Source organism: Propithecus coquereli, unplaced genomic scaffold (genome assembly GCF_000956105.1).
Source record: "Propithecus coquereli isolate 6110/MARCELLA unplaced genomic scaffold, Pcoq_1.0 Scaffold45, whole genome shotgun sequence".
Lineage (NCBI taxonomy): Eukaryota > Metazoa > Chordata > Mammalia > Primates > Indriidae > Propithecus > Propithecus coquereli.
This window is the reverse complement of record NW_012150285.1, coordinates 246,994-262,926: the sequence shown is the minus strand read 5'-3', so window position 1 is coordinate 262,926 and position 15,933 is coordinate 246,994. Positions and strand designations below refer to the sequence as shown.

General features: G+C 36.5%; 1 protein-coding gene across 1 annotated transcript in view; it reads right to left on the bottom strand.

Annotated features, from left to right (window-relative positions):
* The window catches only part of SLC35A3 (solute carrier family 35 (UDP-N-acetylglucosamine (UDP-GlcNAc) transporter), member A3), a 49,795-nt gene extending 34,137 nt beyond the window's left edge, over positions 1–15,658 (bottom strand). Inside the window, exon 1 of the mRNA XM_012654865.1 lies at positions 15,216–15,658. The gene's annotated coding sequence lies outside the window, so the exon portion shown is untranslated. The remainder of the gene's footprint in view (positions 1–15,215) is intronic.
* Positions 15,659–15,933: the final 275 nt, after the last annotated feature.

Genomic DNA, 15,933 nt, shown 5'->3' with positions numbered 1-15,933 from the left:
GAGACTCTGTCTCAAAAAAAAAAAAAAAAAAAAATCAGTACATTTTATTATATGTAAATTAAAACTCAATAAAATTGATTTTTAAAATTAAAAATTGAGGACATACCAAATAGTAACATTCCTCGCCAGGCCTTCCTCAGAGCTTTGATTCTGGCTCTGATTTCTTTGGATTAATGCCAAGGACATTCTTTAAGTCTGTTCTTCACCCCACCTCTATCTTTTCCATGATTCCATCTCCCACCTCAAATTCTTTGAATATGAACCCTTTTACAGTATATATCTTTAGAGCTCTCACAACCAAGCTACAAAGCTACCACAGTTTATGGTTCTATACATGATCCTTTTTTTCTTAATTCCTAATTATTGTAATAGCATATAATATATTCAAACAGATTCAAAAATCATTATTTAGTGCCTACACTAGGCTAAGTACCATGGTTACAGAGAGACCTATTCTTGAAGGCACAAAGTCTAGCTTACTAAATTTGGCAATTCCTACCCTCAGCTGAATATATCCTAAACACAATGCAGCACCATGAATATAAGAAGAAAATTTTTAATGGTGAAATATATTTACCACTGTACATGTATGTGAGTATATATATATATATATACAAACACACACACATATACATAATTATTGGGGAAAATGATCATAAGCATTTCATTTGAATTTCAGAGACAAAAATTGAATAATACATCTCTTTGTTACATATAAAGGATCAAGCTTAAAGAAAGGAATACATAGACTTCTTTATCAATCATCTATCTCATTTTTGTAAATCTGCAATACCAAAAGAATCCTAATGTGAAATAAAATTACAGCATTTTAGAGGTAGAAGATTCTTTAAAAATCAACCAATCTCTTCATTTTAAAAATGAAGAAAATAGTGAATAAAGAAGTTAGATGACTTGTTCAATGTCACTAGTATGACTAGTATTTGGAAACACCAGTTTACATGGTTAAGTATCAGGCTCCCTGGCCCCCCATATGCTACTGTAAAATTCCAGGACATTCTTTTCTCTATATGGAAGCAGAGTAAGCTGCCAGCAACCTATATTTGGCAGAGGCATCTAATTCTCCTGGAAAATGTCAAACAATGATTTCAAATGTGTTCAAGGAAGCCTTTTGTTTATTCTGAGCAACCAATACCATGATGTACCTATTATAACAGCAATGCTCTAACTTCTTTTCAAACGAAAATGTAAAAGTCAGTTTCTAAGCCAAGGTATACTTTTACAATTCCGCTTTTCCATTTCCAAACATTAGCATCAATATAAACATTCACCATGACAATACAGTTCTGATTAATGCTCTTAGTCTATTATAATGTATATTTTTTAAAAAGTTGGAAAGTAGAATATATGCAAATAATCATTTGCACCAGATTACCTATAAAGAATAATTTAACTTATTCTGTCTAACGGCAGAATAAGCTCAAAATGAAAATAATAAAGATGCTAGTATTTCTAAGATTATACAAATACATATCTTGGTTTTGGAACACAGTATAGGTAAAACTAAGTGTTAAGTTTAGTTACTTAATACTTATTATAAATGCACAGTAAATCCATAAATACAAAGTCAGTCAGAACAAAGATTATCTTCCACTTTTATAATTTATAAGAATATTGCTTCTTCATTTGAAAGTCTATGATGTGTTCCCATTATAACTGAAAAAAAATGTAAAACAATTTCATGTTTTAGATTTAATTTCAGTCCTTTCTACATTTTTTTTCCTCTTACTGGCTAATTTCCTTTTATCCTTTCAGGTGTCTCCAATCCTCATTTCCAGGTTACTCTTTGTTTCATAAAAATTTCCTACAAGAAACTTACACATGAATAAATCAAGAAGAAGCTTTCACGTATGTAGCCTCATTCAATTTACTGTCAAAAACCTCATGTTTTTATGATTTATTGTCAAAAACCAGTCAACAAATTACTGCCCACATTCCTTTAAGGAGCCTAGTTACTAAGCTCCCTGACCCTACTCAGGGAGCTCTCAGATTTATAACAGGGTCAGAAGTTAGATGTCCCAACTTTCACCTTAACAGCTAAGACCTGAAAAATACATTCTTCTTGATTACTAGGTAAATGACACTACTTCGTTCTGATGGCTTTTCTTTGTTTTTGTTTGTTCTGTTTTTTAAAAATAGCATTTATACTTTATTTACTTTAAAAAGTAGCATATTCTTAATGTGAAAAATGTAGAAAATTTAAAATGATATTACTAAGTATTGTGAGAATAAAAAGATAGCCTATTTTGGGCTTCTAAAAGTTATTAGCCCCTGAGGAAGATTGACTTTGGAGACCAAGTCAGGGAGTCTGACCTATTAATTACAGACCTCTTGTTATAGATGAATTTCCTTCCTTATTTCCTTAGTTCCCAGCTCAGACCAGATGGCTCTGAGATAGAAGCCCCCTAGACTGAGATAAAAGACCCCTTGACTATTCAACATCCTTAATGTTGAATATTAAATATACCTTTCCCCCAAAAAGAAACACTGCTTATAACCAATCAGATTGCTGTAACTACATATTAACCATGTACGGAATGTATGATGTAATCTTGTTAACTTTCCCCAGACCCTTCCTATATAAACAACCCTCAAACCTCTACACTTCAGAGCACTGATCCCATCTTTTTAGAGTCTATGTCCTCCAGGTGGCTATCCTCAAACTTTGTGCTCAAAGAAACTCAATACTTAATCATATTGCCTGAATCTTGTTATTAAGGTTGACAGTATAAAATTACAACTAAAGTCAAAGTCCTCTTTAATCCACAACTCCAAGTCCTATTCCTTTCCTCTTCCCCCAGAGAAATCAATTATCATCAATTTGGAGTATATATTTGCAATGTACTTTTTAAATTTTTACATATGTATATAGGTATACTTATAAGCCCTAAATATTTTAATATACATACATAGCATCAAACTATGTACATTATTTGGCATTTTTCTTATTTTATTCAGCATTGCTTTGCCATCTGTGTTGATTTATAGACCGAGTTCATTGCTACTAACAACTCTATAATGTACCATCAAATGAATGGACCTTTTTATTTACTCTTTCTCCTACTGATGAACATTTAGGACCTTTTTCTTTTCCTTTTTATATCTTAAAATTTTTCAAGAAGTAGCTTCTAAATATTACATAAACCTCATGTATTTTTAAGCTATTTTTCTTTTTGTATATGACAACTGGAAGAAATATTTTTCTAAAATTTAATATTTTATATAATTTCTCAGGTCTTTTCCAGTTCTTATTGTTTGTTTTTTATTGATATCTCATAGTTCCATATATTTTGGGGGTACATGTAATATTTTGATACATGTATACAATGTATAATGATCAAATCAGGATGATCAGGATATCCATCACCACAAATATTTATCTCTTCTTTGTGTTGGGAAAATTCTTCTCTTCTAGCTATTTTGAAATATACAATAAATTATTGTTAACTATAATTTTTCTACCATATTATTGGATACTAGAACTTATTTATTTTACCTAATTGTATTTTTGTACCCATTAACCAAAGTCTCTTCATCCCCTCTCTTCCAGTTCTAACACAGTTCATACACATATACATACACACATACATACACACACACTTCCAATTCATACACATATACATACACACACACACACACACACACACACACACACACGATTCTATTAATTTAATTTCACCTTTCTTCTAAAAGTTACGTCTAAATTTGCAAATTGTAAACTTAGAGTATAGTTAGTAATATATAACATATAGTAAACTATTATATAATAACAATATATAATTATAATCTTTACATATAAGTATATATACTACAAACACACTGATTTGATACAACAATCACACTGTGAGTACTTCTAAAAGTTCTTTACATTCTTATGCACAGGAATATTTCAGGATTTGGTTAGTCATCCTACTAGATCTTGTATTTGCTTTCTAATTGCTACTTTTCCTCTGAATTATTAGGTGTCTTTTCACCTCTCAGGGGAAAAATGAACCAAAAAACTTCATTCATCTAAGCTCTGTTCATTTGTATTTGATGAGTTTGGATGATGGCTTGGTTAGAATTTACTTTTGCATTTTATATAAAAAATATTAGTAAGTTTATTTCAAATTCAAAGATATTGTCAGTAATAATTTAATAGTCTTAAGGAAAAAAGGTTTCCAAACACACTAGAAGCTATAATACATTTGATATGCTAATTACCCTCATTTTTATTAAAGTAGCTCCCAAATATCCTTACTTTACAAAGCTTTATCAGCCAATTCTGAGTAACTTTACAAGTTTAAATGTTTTAAAATACATATTACATAATGTATATGTATCATTAATGCACACTACCACCACTCTTACCCCCAAATTAATCAAGATAATTGAGAAATTAGTCATTTATACCATCATTAAATGCATTACAGACATGCACCAAGTTCCGAAATATTCAAAACACCATATACTAATAATTGATATTCATCTTTTCAAAGATAGAATAGGTCCTTGTAGGAAAATCCGAAAATCAGTATTGCTACACTTACTCCAGTGATTTACCAATGTATAGTCTATATAATCTTTAGGTCTGTGTATAAAGGCTATCATTCTAAGTCAATATCCATATTTTGCTGATATGTCTCTAGCCACTAAAAGTTCTAAAAAACTAAATGCTTAGTCGATGTTTTAAAACTGTAATAAAATGTATATATCTTTTAAAATATTACCCAGTATCTAAGATATTCTGTAAATCAATTTTCCTCCTATTGTAAAATGAAAAGGCTAAATTTCTAAGTTGTAATTTTTAGAATGAGCTATATTTATAGTTTCTAAACACTAGTTCTGAAATATACTTCCTTAGTACATTAGTCTATTAGAGGTTAATGACATAGTAGAGTATTATGAAAACATACAAATTATAAAGTGCTATGCAAATAAACATTGTATACTAGTCAGAAATAACTACTGGTGTAAAAAACAAACAAGGTTTTTCCAAGTAAATGAACAGAAAAAGTAAATACATACAGCAATGTTGAGCCCAGTCGTAATTTTTTGTCCATTATCTTCCATGATGCCAAAATTGTAAAACTATAACCTGTAACTGTACACTAAATAGTGACAAATTACCTTCATCACAACTGACTGTACTTTTCACACTGGGGTTTATATATCTTCTTTTCTAACTACCTCAGAAGTAGATACAGTACTCAAGAAAAAGAGCAACAATATGCTGTACTTGAAATCCACAATAATCCTGTGGAAAATCAAAAAAATCTTATTTTTTACATAAGTGAAAAAAATGAATAGAAAGTAATTTACACTATAGTTCTGTTTCTATGATATAAACAATAACCTCCACTAATTAGTTCCCTCTTAAGTGGTTAAGAAAAGCAAAATCTTGCTCAACAACACTTAACAACCAATTCTTTACCACCTACAGGTTCCTATTACATTATAAGTTGAACAACTCTTCATTGTTTCTCCTTTCCTTTCTTCCTCAAGGTGTCAGGTGTCTGTTTACATAAGACAATATCACATGTATGTAAGTTACAGCACTGTCAATTTTTAACTTGTTCTTTCAGACTGCAGAATTTTCATTCCCACATTCAAGTAAAACAAGTAGCATTCAAATATTTCTTCAACTATACAAATATAAAACCTATATGCATTCTTATTTTTAGATAAAAATTGTTAAGTATTATGGTACTCTACAGAAAGTCAGTGATTTGGAAAACAAAATGACCTAGTAAGTATATCTCTAAGATCCCCTTCCAATGTGTGGTGCTTCCCACTTTCCCATTTCCCCAGGCCCATACTATTCTGCTTTACCACTTTCTGCTGTGGTCATTACCCACTACTTACAGCTAAATGCAGGAGTAAAAGGCATTCTACAAAGAACAAAGACTAGTGTAAAAGCCAGGTAGGGACCACAGGCACTGACCATTAGTAAAGGTTCATAACTAAGATGACTGGGGACAGAAGTAAAAAAGTGCAGGTATCATGCAACTCTCCAAGTGGCAATCAGCCATCAAATATTTAAGACACACTATGGTCAGGCACTGTGATGAGCAATGGGTACATAATGATGAACAAGACAATCTGTTTCTCCATAGAGCTTATTCTCTAGCACGAAAGACACTTATTCAAATAATTCAAGAAATGGTATAAGTGTGTAAACTGCTATGACAGGAAAATACAGGGTACAACAGGGAAACATTAAAGGGAAATTATGGTACCTTATATTATACTTGGTCAACTTGGTTAAACTCAAACATTTCCCAGAAACCCCTTCTCTGCATGGACTGGGTTAGAACTGGCTAAACAAAATCTGCACAAGATTTAGAAGGCAGAAGTGAAGCAACAGCCATTACTCTCTGAAGATTGTCAGAGTTAAATGTGGTGAGATAGAAACAAAAGTGCTGGCAGGTTCCAGTTTATTTTCACTCTTCCCTGCTGTAGGTCAGCTCTTCTTCTCAACTCCTGACCCTACTGAGCAACAGTGGGCCCAGGCCCTCCACCAGAGTCTCGACTGAGAATATAGAAAGATGCTATGCAGAGGTGACAGCTTTCCACAAACTTTCCCACCAGCGGTGTTTCATGATTCCTATGCTAGCAGCAGGACGTGGCCAGCTTCCTAGATTCTTTTGAAATCTCTGACTTTACATATAGCAGTGCTTTAGGAGGGCTGTTTAGTGACTTTTCAGTAATCCTCCAATACTCTCCTCTTTGACCTTTATTCAAATCAGACTTTAGATTTGAATTTAGGGCCTTTGGTAAAGGAAACACTGGTAGTTCATCATGCAGAGGTAAAATTAAATTTTCACCTGTAGACATCTATAATCAAGATAAGGCGTTGGGCGATCAAATAGTTGCTGACACAGACATTTTATTGGAAATAGGATATAAGGGTGTTGTTCACTGATGACTTGTAAGTCAGCTAAAAAACTTGGAGAAAGAAAATAATGAACCCGAGGCCCTCAATTCACAGCCCAAGGTCCAGGCAAGGAATCAGAAAGCTTCTATAACTGCTCTAAAACAAAACCACTTCTCATTTAGCAGCAGAGTCAACATTTCTGAAAACCAAATCTAAAGTCTGATTACATTGTAGGCTGAAGTAAAAAGTAAATTGAGTTTGTATAATAACTACAGGATCTCAGGATCCTATATTCTATATATTTTTATAATCTCTGTATCCTCGTACATCAAATACACTTGAGGATTGAATTAGGCTGAATAACAGCCCCCAAAGATATCAGGTTCTAATCCCTAGAACCTGTAAACACTACCTTATTTAAAAGGGGTATTTTGCAGATAAAATTAAGGATCTTGATATGGGAAGATTATCCTAGATTATCTGGGTGGACCCTAAGTGCCATCACAAGTGTGCTTATAAGAGACAGACAGAAGAGGGGAATACATGGGGATCTAGTATAGCATGGTGACTGCTATGGTTTGGACATTTGATGTCTCCAAATCTCATGTCGAAATTTGATCCTCAATGTTGGAGATGGGGCCTAATGGGAGGTATTTGGGTCATGGGGGCAGATCCTTCATGAATGACTTGGTGCTGTCCTCACAGTGATGAGTGAGTTCTAGCTCTATTAGTTCCCACGAGAGCTGGTTGTTAAAAAGAGTAGGGCACCTCCCCCTTCTCTTGCCATGTGATCTCTGCACACACTGGCTCCCCTCTACCTTCTGCCATGAGTAGATGCAGCCTAAAGCCCTCACCAGAAGCAGATGTTGAATGCCATGCTTCTTGTACAGCTTCTTTTCTTTATAAATTACCCAGCCCCAAGTTCCTTTATAGCAATAAAAAATGGGCTAAGACAGTAATTGTAGTTAATAATACTGTATTATTTACTTGAAATTTGCTAAGAAGAGTAGTCCTAAACATCCTGACCCCTCCGCAAACACATACAAATGGTAACTATGTGTCATGATGGATTTGTTAATTAATTTGATTGAGGTAATCATGTCACAATGTATACGTAGCTTAAATCATCACATTGTACACCTTGTATACATACAATTTTTATTTGTCAATTATACCTCAATAAAGCCGGAAAAATTTAAAAAAAAAAAAAAAAGAAGAGAATACAGACACACAAGAGAAGAAGGCAATATGAATATGGAGCACAGAAAGATTTAAAGGTGCTGGCTTTGAAGATTAGTGATGTAGGTGCCAGAAGCTGGAAGAAAGGAATGGATACTCTCCTAGAGCCATCAGAGGGAGTGAGGCCCTGCTGACAATTTGATTTCAGCCCAGTGATACTGGTTTTGGATTTCTGGCCTCTAGAACTGTGAGAGAATAAATTGCTGTTGTTTTAAGCCACCAAATTTGTGGTAATTTGTTATAGCAGCCACAGAAAATTAATATAAGAATATAAGCCTGTATTTTTTAAAAATCTAATTGTTCTCTATTACAGGTCTATTCAAGCAGAAAGCATTAAATATGTTTCAGAGAAAGATTGGTTAAAATTAAGTTCCCATACTTAAAAAAAAATCACTTATTAGGAAAACTGGGTTATAGTGAAGAATGTCTAGAACAATCACTGCACATAGTATGCACTCAAAAAAATTTTTTTAAGTAAATGCCTAACTCAGTAACAAAACAAAGATACCAAATGAAAGAAATTACACTAGTAATCTTCTCTCATTGAAAAGCCAAAGCCTATCCACTTTGTTCACAAAACTTAATGTTTAATAATAATATTTCCATAGGGAAGGTAAGGACTTGACCAATGTCACAAAGTAATACTTCTACTACTGCTTATTTTAGAAAACATCAATTTCTTTGCTATTTTAAAAGAAATAAAAGGCAAAAGAGGCCAGGTGTGGTGGCTCACGCCTGTAATCCTAGCACTTTGGAAGGCCAACGCAGGAGGACTGCTTGAGGCCAGGAGTTTAAGACCAGCCTGAAGAAGAGCAAGACCTCATCTCTACAAAAAAATAGAAAAATTAGCCAGGAGTGGTAGCACGCACCTCTAGTCCCAGCTACTCAGGAGGCTAAGGCAGAAGGATCACTCGAACCCAGGAGTTTGAGATTGCAGTGAGCTACAATCACGCTACTGCACTCTAGCCCAAACAACAGAGTGAGACCCTGTCTCAAAAAAAAAAAAAGAAAAGGCAAGAGAACATACAGATTGTCGATATTGTCACTGTTTTTATAACTTGAAATAGTAATATAATAGTATTATAATAGTAATATAATCAGATATAAAGCTTATGAGCTAGGAAAAAATTCCCAATTTTAAGCTTTCATAGTAGACTATTCAAGTTGACTCCTTTAATGTATTGCCCAGTCTCAGATATACTACGTACGTGTCAAAACATGCGATCTGAAATACATCTACCTATATGCAGAAATTCGAACATAACGTAATCATTCTATAAGACAGAGTTGCTCCCCAAGTACTAACATTAATAACAAGGTTCCAGCATTTCCCAATGATTTTTCAAATGTTTAGGTATTAAAGCATACAAGGTTAAGAATAATGTTTAGCTATTTTTTTCGTTTGTTTGGTTTTTTTTTGAGACAGTCTCACTCTGTTGCCCTGGCTAGAGTGAGTGCCGTGGCGTTAGCCTAGCTCACAGCAACCTCAAACTCCTGGGCTCAAGCGATCCTACTGCCCCAGCCTCCGAGTAGCTAGGACTACAGGCATGCGCCACCATGCCCGGCTAATTTTTTCTATTATATTTTAGTTGTCCAGATAATTTCTTTCTTTTTTCTTTTTTTTTTAGTAGAGACGGGGTCTCGCTCTTGCTCAGGCTGGTCTCGAACTCCTGAGCTCAAACAATCCGCCCGCCTCGGCCTCCCAGAGTGCTAGGATTACGGCGTGAGCCACCGAGCCTGGCCAATGTTTAGCTATTTAATTCAGCCTGAGGATAAACCTAATAGGTGAGAGGCCATAAAACGTTTTCTTCATAGCATTCATAAATGATAAAATTTTAGAAAAATGTGAAAATAATTTAACTGAAACTTAATAAAACATATAGAATGAGCAGATTTTTATGGATTTATGGTCTGACAAATTGTTGAGGATTTTTTTTTAATCCTAGCTGTTGACTGTGCTTAGATAATTAATGGAAGATTAGCACCCTCCCCTAAGGACAAGATTCCAATATTAGAATTCAAATGCTGTGTAGTTTTTTTTAACCATCACCCTTTCTAAACATGAAATTGCAACCACTCCTAAGTAAACCTATATTACTAGAAGTTGATATAAACTATAAGCTTAAACTATATAGAATATGAATATACATTAATTATGTTTATTCAGTATTTACTGTTCAAGTCTCATGTCACTTTGCCTCCTAACTGATGCGGACAGGCTTCAGACTCTCCTGACTCTAATCTATATTCTATACAGCAGATATCTTAATAAAATATAGATCTGATCACATTCTTTCCCTCTGTAAAGTTTAATGGACTCCTTACCAAACAGAGGATAGAGTCCAAACTCCCTCACATAGAACAGCCCTCATAATCTGGTCCTAACCTAAATTTCTTGCCATAAACTATTACCTGTCTCAAACACATTCTTCCACACATTCTCTGAACAAATATTCCTCTTTTAAAAAAAGCTCTTCCTCCCTCTCTACCTTTAGAATGTCTACATATCTTACTGAACTCAAAATATAGGTCTCCTATTAGTGAAGTTTCCTAAGTCTTCCAATCAGACTGAATCCTTCCTTCTATTAAACTCCCATGCATTCTTGCGTGTATCTTTTATACTAGCACTCATAAATTTTATCAGACTAACTTGTTGACATACATACACTTCCTTCTTTATTATCATATTTCCTGCATCTCCTTACCAGCGCCTGTTGTATAGCAGGCATTTATTCTAAGTTGGATTTATAAAAGGATAAATAAACTACACAATATGTAAATCCTCAGAAGGGGAGAATGATCTTTTTATAAATCTCTCTGTGTAATACGTAAAAGACAGATGCGAATCGAAAACTGGTTGTCATTAAATATTTTCTAATAACTGTACCTACACAAGAGAAATTAAATTAATAGAAGAAACTTTAACACCTACACCATGTCAAACACTGTGCTAGCTGAATTACAAGCATTATCTCCTTTAAATTTCATTTAATCTGTAAAAATATCATTCATTTCACAGATTAAGAAACTTAAGTTCTGAGATATTAAGTGTATGGGTTACCTTGCATAACATGTCAGAGCTCAGATATTAACTAAGACTTCTTTCAGTCAAAATCCATGGTTTTTGCAGTAAAGCCTGTGGTTAAGCATGTCTAAATATTAGAGGGTCAGTCACCACAGTATACAAGAGTATGCCTCTGGTCTCAGACTGAGTTTACATTCTGTCTTCACCACTTAACTACAGCAAATTACTTAACCTCTCTGTCTCTCCCTCATCTATAAAATGGGGATAAATAATAGTATGTAACTCATAGGGTGGTTATGAAGAATATGAATCAGATAAAGTGGTTATTATACTATAATGCCTTATTCATTGAATACCTTTATAAGACCTGCTCATGATAGAAAATGCTACTAGAAATGCTGTTTGAAATTGGCTTTATAGCACATACGAATTTAGAAAAAAGCTTCTTATTCAATTTTCACACAAAAAACCAGGCAGAGTAGATATAAAGTCCTTAAAGTCCTATGTGGAATGAACTTATTTCTTAGTATTTTATCTGAAGTGACCTAAAAATTCCAGCTTCACCTTAACTCTAATTTTTACTATGCTACCTGACCTAGCATACCTTTTCAATTAAAATTCTTATCTCTGAACATACAGTAACTTATCTTAAACTGGTTCTTTGTTTCCATTTGAGATGGTATCTCCAAAACAGATGATAAACTAGTAAGAGTTCTGGCTAGGCAGTTTGGGTAGAGAAGCTAAGTAACATTCTAGCTTCTAAAGTCATTCTCATATTTATATACCAAACACTCTAAAATTTACATAACAAAACACATTAAAAAAACAATGATTAACACATTAACTACCATGTGAGTTGTATTTAACTCATGCTAGTTTTGAGCCTGGGCCTCATGAAGCAAAACCCGGGCAAAACCCTGCAGTTGGTTCATAAAAATCTTACTTGTTGATGTTCTTATTGTTACAATTAATATTTACAAATCAATTATAAAAACAGATTAAATGAATAGAAGTCAAAAATTTTGTTTTTCATTAAATTAGAAAGGATCACTCTGTTTTCAAAATTTTTACTCTATTTTCATAATAAAACACCATGGCCCTAAGGAAAAAATTTTTTTTCTAGAGTGGCAATGTGTTAAAAATATATAACCATTATACTCCTTCATTAATGGATAATTAAATTGAATGTATTTAGCATACAATTGCTTTTGTGAGGATTAAAATCTAATGTTAGGCTACCAATTCATATTAATTAATTCATATCCACAAATGACACATTAACTGCCAGTTTGATGATGTTCAAGCCATTTCAGTTACCCCGACAGGTCTACAAATTATTAATACTCTAAATTTCTGGCAATTCCACCAAAAAAAAAATTCTACAGTTGATTAACATCAAATAGAAACTTCATTCTCTAAAATTTTCAGGAAAGGGAAAGAAGTGTAAAAGATATACTTCACAGCTACTGGATTATAAGATTAGGTTTACAACTGAGATTATTTCCCTTCATTCTATTATTTATCCAGTCATTCATTCAACATACTGAGTTCCTACTAAGTAAAAGACATGTTTGAGGATATAAATTATATCCATTTCAAATATAACTGAGGCAAACTGGGCACAGTGGCGGGCACCCAGGAGGCTGAGATGTGAGAATAGCTTGAGCCCAGGAATCCAAGACCAGCCTGGGGGATACAGTGAGACCTGTTATCAATAATAATAATAATAATAATAATAATAATATATATGTGTGTGTGTGTGTGTGTGTATATAGATAGATAGACATAAAATTGAGGCAGCCTAAGGAGTGTATGTAGGGCCTGGGGCAAATTATTTGACTTGTCTGACCTTCAATATTATGTATAAAATGTAGGTGATAATAACTGTCCCCACTCAAAGATTTATTACCAGAATCAAATGAGGTACTAAAACATGGAATAGAAAAGCACCTTCAATTATAAGGTTATTAATAAAAATCTATAGTAATGTTATACTACAACTCAAGAGTTAATCTTGTCTCTGGGAGTACTGTAACAGACTTTGATTGTTTCACTATATGATTTAACGTAACAAATGTTTATTAAGAGTCTAGGCCAGCGCGGTGGCTCACGCCTGTAATCCTAGCACTCTGGGAGGCCGAGGCGGGCGGATTGTTTGAGCTCAGGAGTTCGAGACCAGCTTGAGCAAGAGGGAGATCCCGTCTCTACTAAAAATAGAAAGAAATTAATCAGACAACTAAAAATATATAGAAAAAATTAGCCTGGCATGGTGGTGCATGCCTGTAGTCGCAGCTACTCGGGAGGCTGAGGCAGGAGGATCGCTTGAGTCCAGGAGTTTGAGGTTGCTGTGAGCTAGGCTGACGCCACGGCACTCTAGCCCGGGCAAAAGAGTGAGACTCTGTCTCAAAAAAAAAAAAAAAAAAAAGAGTCTAATATATCATGATGTGCTCAAATACTCATGTGCTAAAAACCTTAAAAGGTATAATTACTTTCCTTAGAAAGCTTACATTCTAGTAGGGATAATAAAATTCTCAAGCAACCATGATATGATGCAAATTTAACAAGTATTGTAAGATTTATAAAGGCCAGCACACAAGAGAAAAAAAATGTTCTGGACTCACATATTTCAAAAAGCTTCGTAAGAAAGAGGTGGCATTTCAGGCATTGAAGAGTAAGTAGAATTTCTACAAGACAGTAAGAAAGACTTTCCTTGTAGGAAGAAAGCATGTAAGTAAAGACCAAGGCAAGTAGGTATACAGCATGTTCAGAAATTACAATTCAAATTAATGACTCCAGTTTGGCTAAAAAATAGAGTATGTGGGATAAAATAATAATTTAAAAGATAAAAGGACCATACTGATTTTATTGGAGCCAGGGACAGACTCAAATTTTGAAGGGCTTTAAATGCCTCCCTAAATAATTTAAAATTTATTCTGGAGCCAACAGAGTCACTGGGTATTTGTGAGACAAGAACGGGCAGAGAATGGCATAAAGACCTTTGTCTTTACAAAGCAAAATTGAGGAGAGTGACTGGAAGGGGGCTGGGCTGAGGGCAACAAGTCCAGCTGGGAAGTTATCGCTACAATGCAAATAAGAGGAAAGAAAGGCTATTTAGCACAGAGGTGGTGGGAATGAAAAAGGGACAAACTAAGCCTGAGATGCTGAAGGAGTAGAATCAACACTTAGGAGGAAAGTCAGGATCAGAAAGTTATTCCCTTAAAGGAACAGAACTTCGTTTACCAGTGAAAGTGAGTAAAAGCGCCAAGTTAGAAACTGTACCAAATTTCATCTTTAACTACCAAAGTCTAACGCTGATTTTAAAAATAAAAAGATTTACTTTTCAAACACAGCATTTAAGAGGACATAATAAAAGAGTCAGTCTTCTACTATAAAGCAATGAAACAGAAGCCGTTTCCTAAAGCAAGGCCCATTACTATATTTAACATTCTGTGATTTGCACTAACCTTCCTGAACTGAGAGGTGCTGTAGTTGGTTTAAATAAATATGTTCACTAAAATCTGCCACCTTCCCCCGCAACACACACGCCCCGCTCCGACGGGAATCTCGCCCCGCCTCAGACAGACCTTGTCCACACCAGCCTTACCGAGGGCAGCCTTTCCATTCTTGGAAGTCCCCGCGGCTTCTGGAGCGCGAGGTCCTGGGCCGGGGGATCCGCGCCTACCGCAGGGCTGCACGCGGAGCCGGAGCTCCAGGGACGTTCGCTGAAGGAGCGACTGACCGCCAGTCTGCCCACTGTCGTTCCGCTCTGCACGTCCCGCACCGAGGCGCACACTGCCGCTTTCATTCGCCTGACACACCCCTCTCAGGCCCTTTTTCCTCCTCCACCCAGCACATTCCACTCGTCGTTCATCGCAGTTACAACGTGTCACCTCACCTGCTCCCACCCCAATTTAGCTGGTACTATACTACGGGTCTTCGACACCGTGCCCTTCGCCACACAGACTTCACAGCAGCCCCGGCGCACGTCTCCTCCTGCTCCTCAGGGAGCTGCCCGGGCCGCCCTGCAGCCGCTGGCCTCCAGGCGTCCGCGCCTCCCCGGGAGCGCTCAGAACTCACCTCCCGCGCAGCTCGGCCGGCTGCGCGCACTGGGGTCCGCGGCTCCGCTCCGCCGGGCGCCCCACGCTGCCGAGCCCGCCCGGTCCGCCGCGACCGCTGACCCGCAGCGCCACCCGTTCCCGCCGCCGTCGCCGCCGCCAGCTTGGTGCAGCCCAGGCGTTTCCGGGTTCCCGCAGTCCCGTCCCCCAAATGCTCCGGCTTCCGCCTCGGCTCGGGCAAACGCCGTTCCCGGCTCGGCTCTGGTTGTCCCAGCTTGGCACTTGCCAGCTCTGTCCCTAAGGCGACGCACCTGGGCCGCTCCGCTGGCAGCCCCCGGGTGTCTGCTTCACCGTCGCGTGGCCGCCTGGGGTACGGTGCCTCCTGCTAGACACCTCCTGAGAGGCCGAGGCAGGTGGGGTAACTCTTGCCGCCGGCCTCTGCGGAGTTGTCGGTTTGCAGATGGTGCCACGGTGTCCAGCTGCAAAAGAAAGGGCGAAGTCCTTTGGGGCAAAGGACTCAGAGGAGTTGGGAGGCGGATCCGGAAAGGAAACGAACCCTCTCCTAAAAATGACACTGACCTGAAAACAAACCAGATTAGCTCAGGCACAGGCTGCCAAACGATAGTCTGGAAGAAGGCTTGTTCTTCCACTTCTCCCACCCCGACCGAGACCTCGAGGCTCAGGGGAACTCAAAGCGGTGCCCCAAATGGGCCTAGTGCCATTAACCAGGAGAGGAGAAA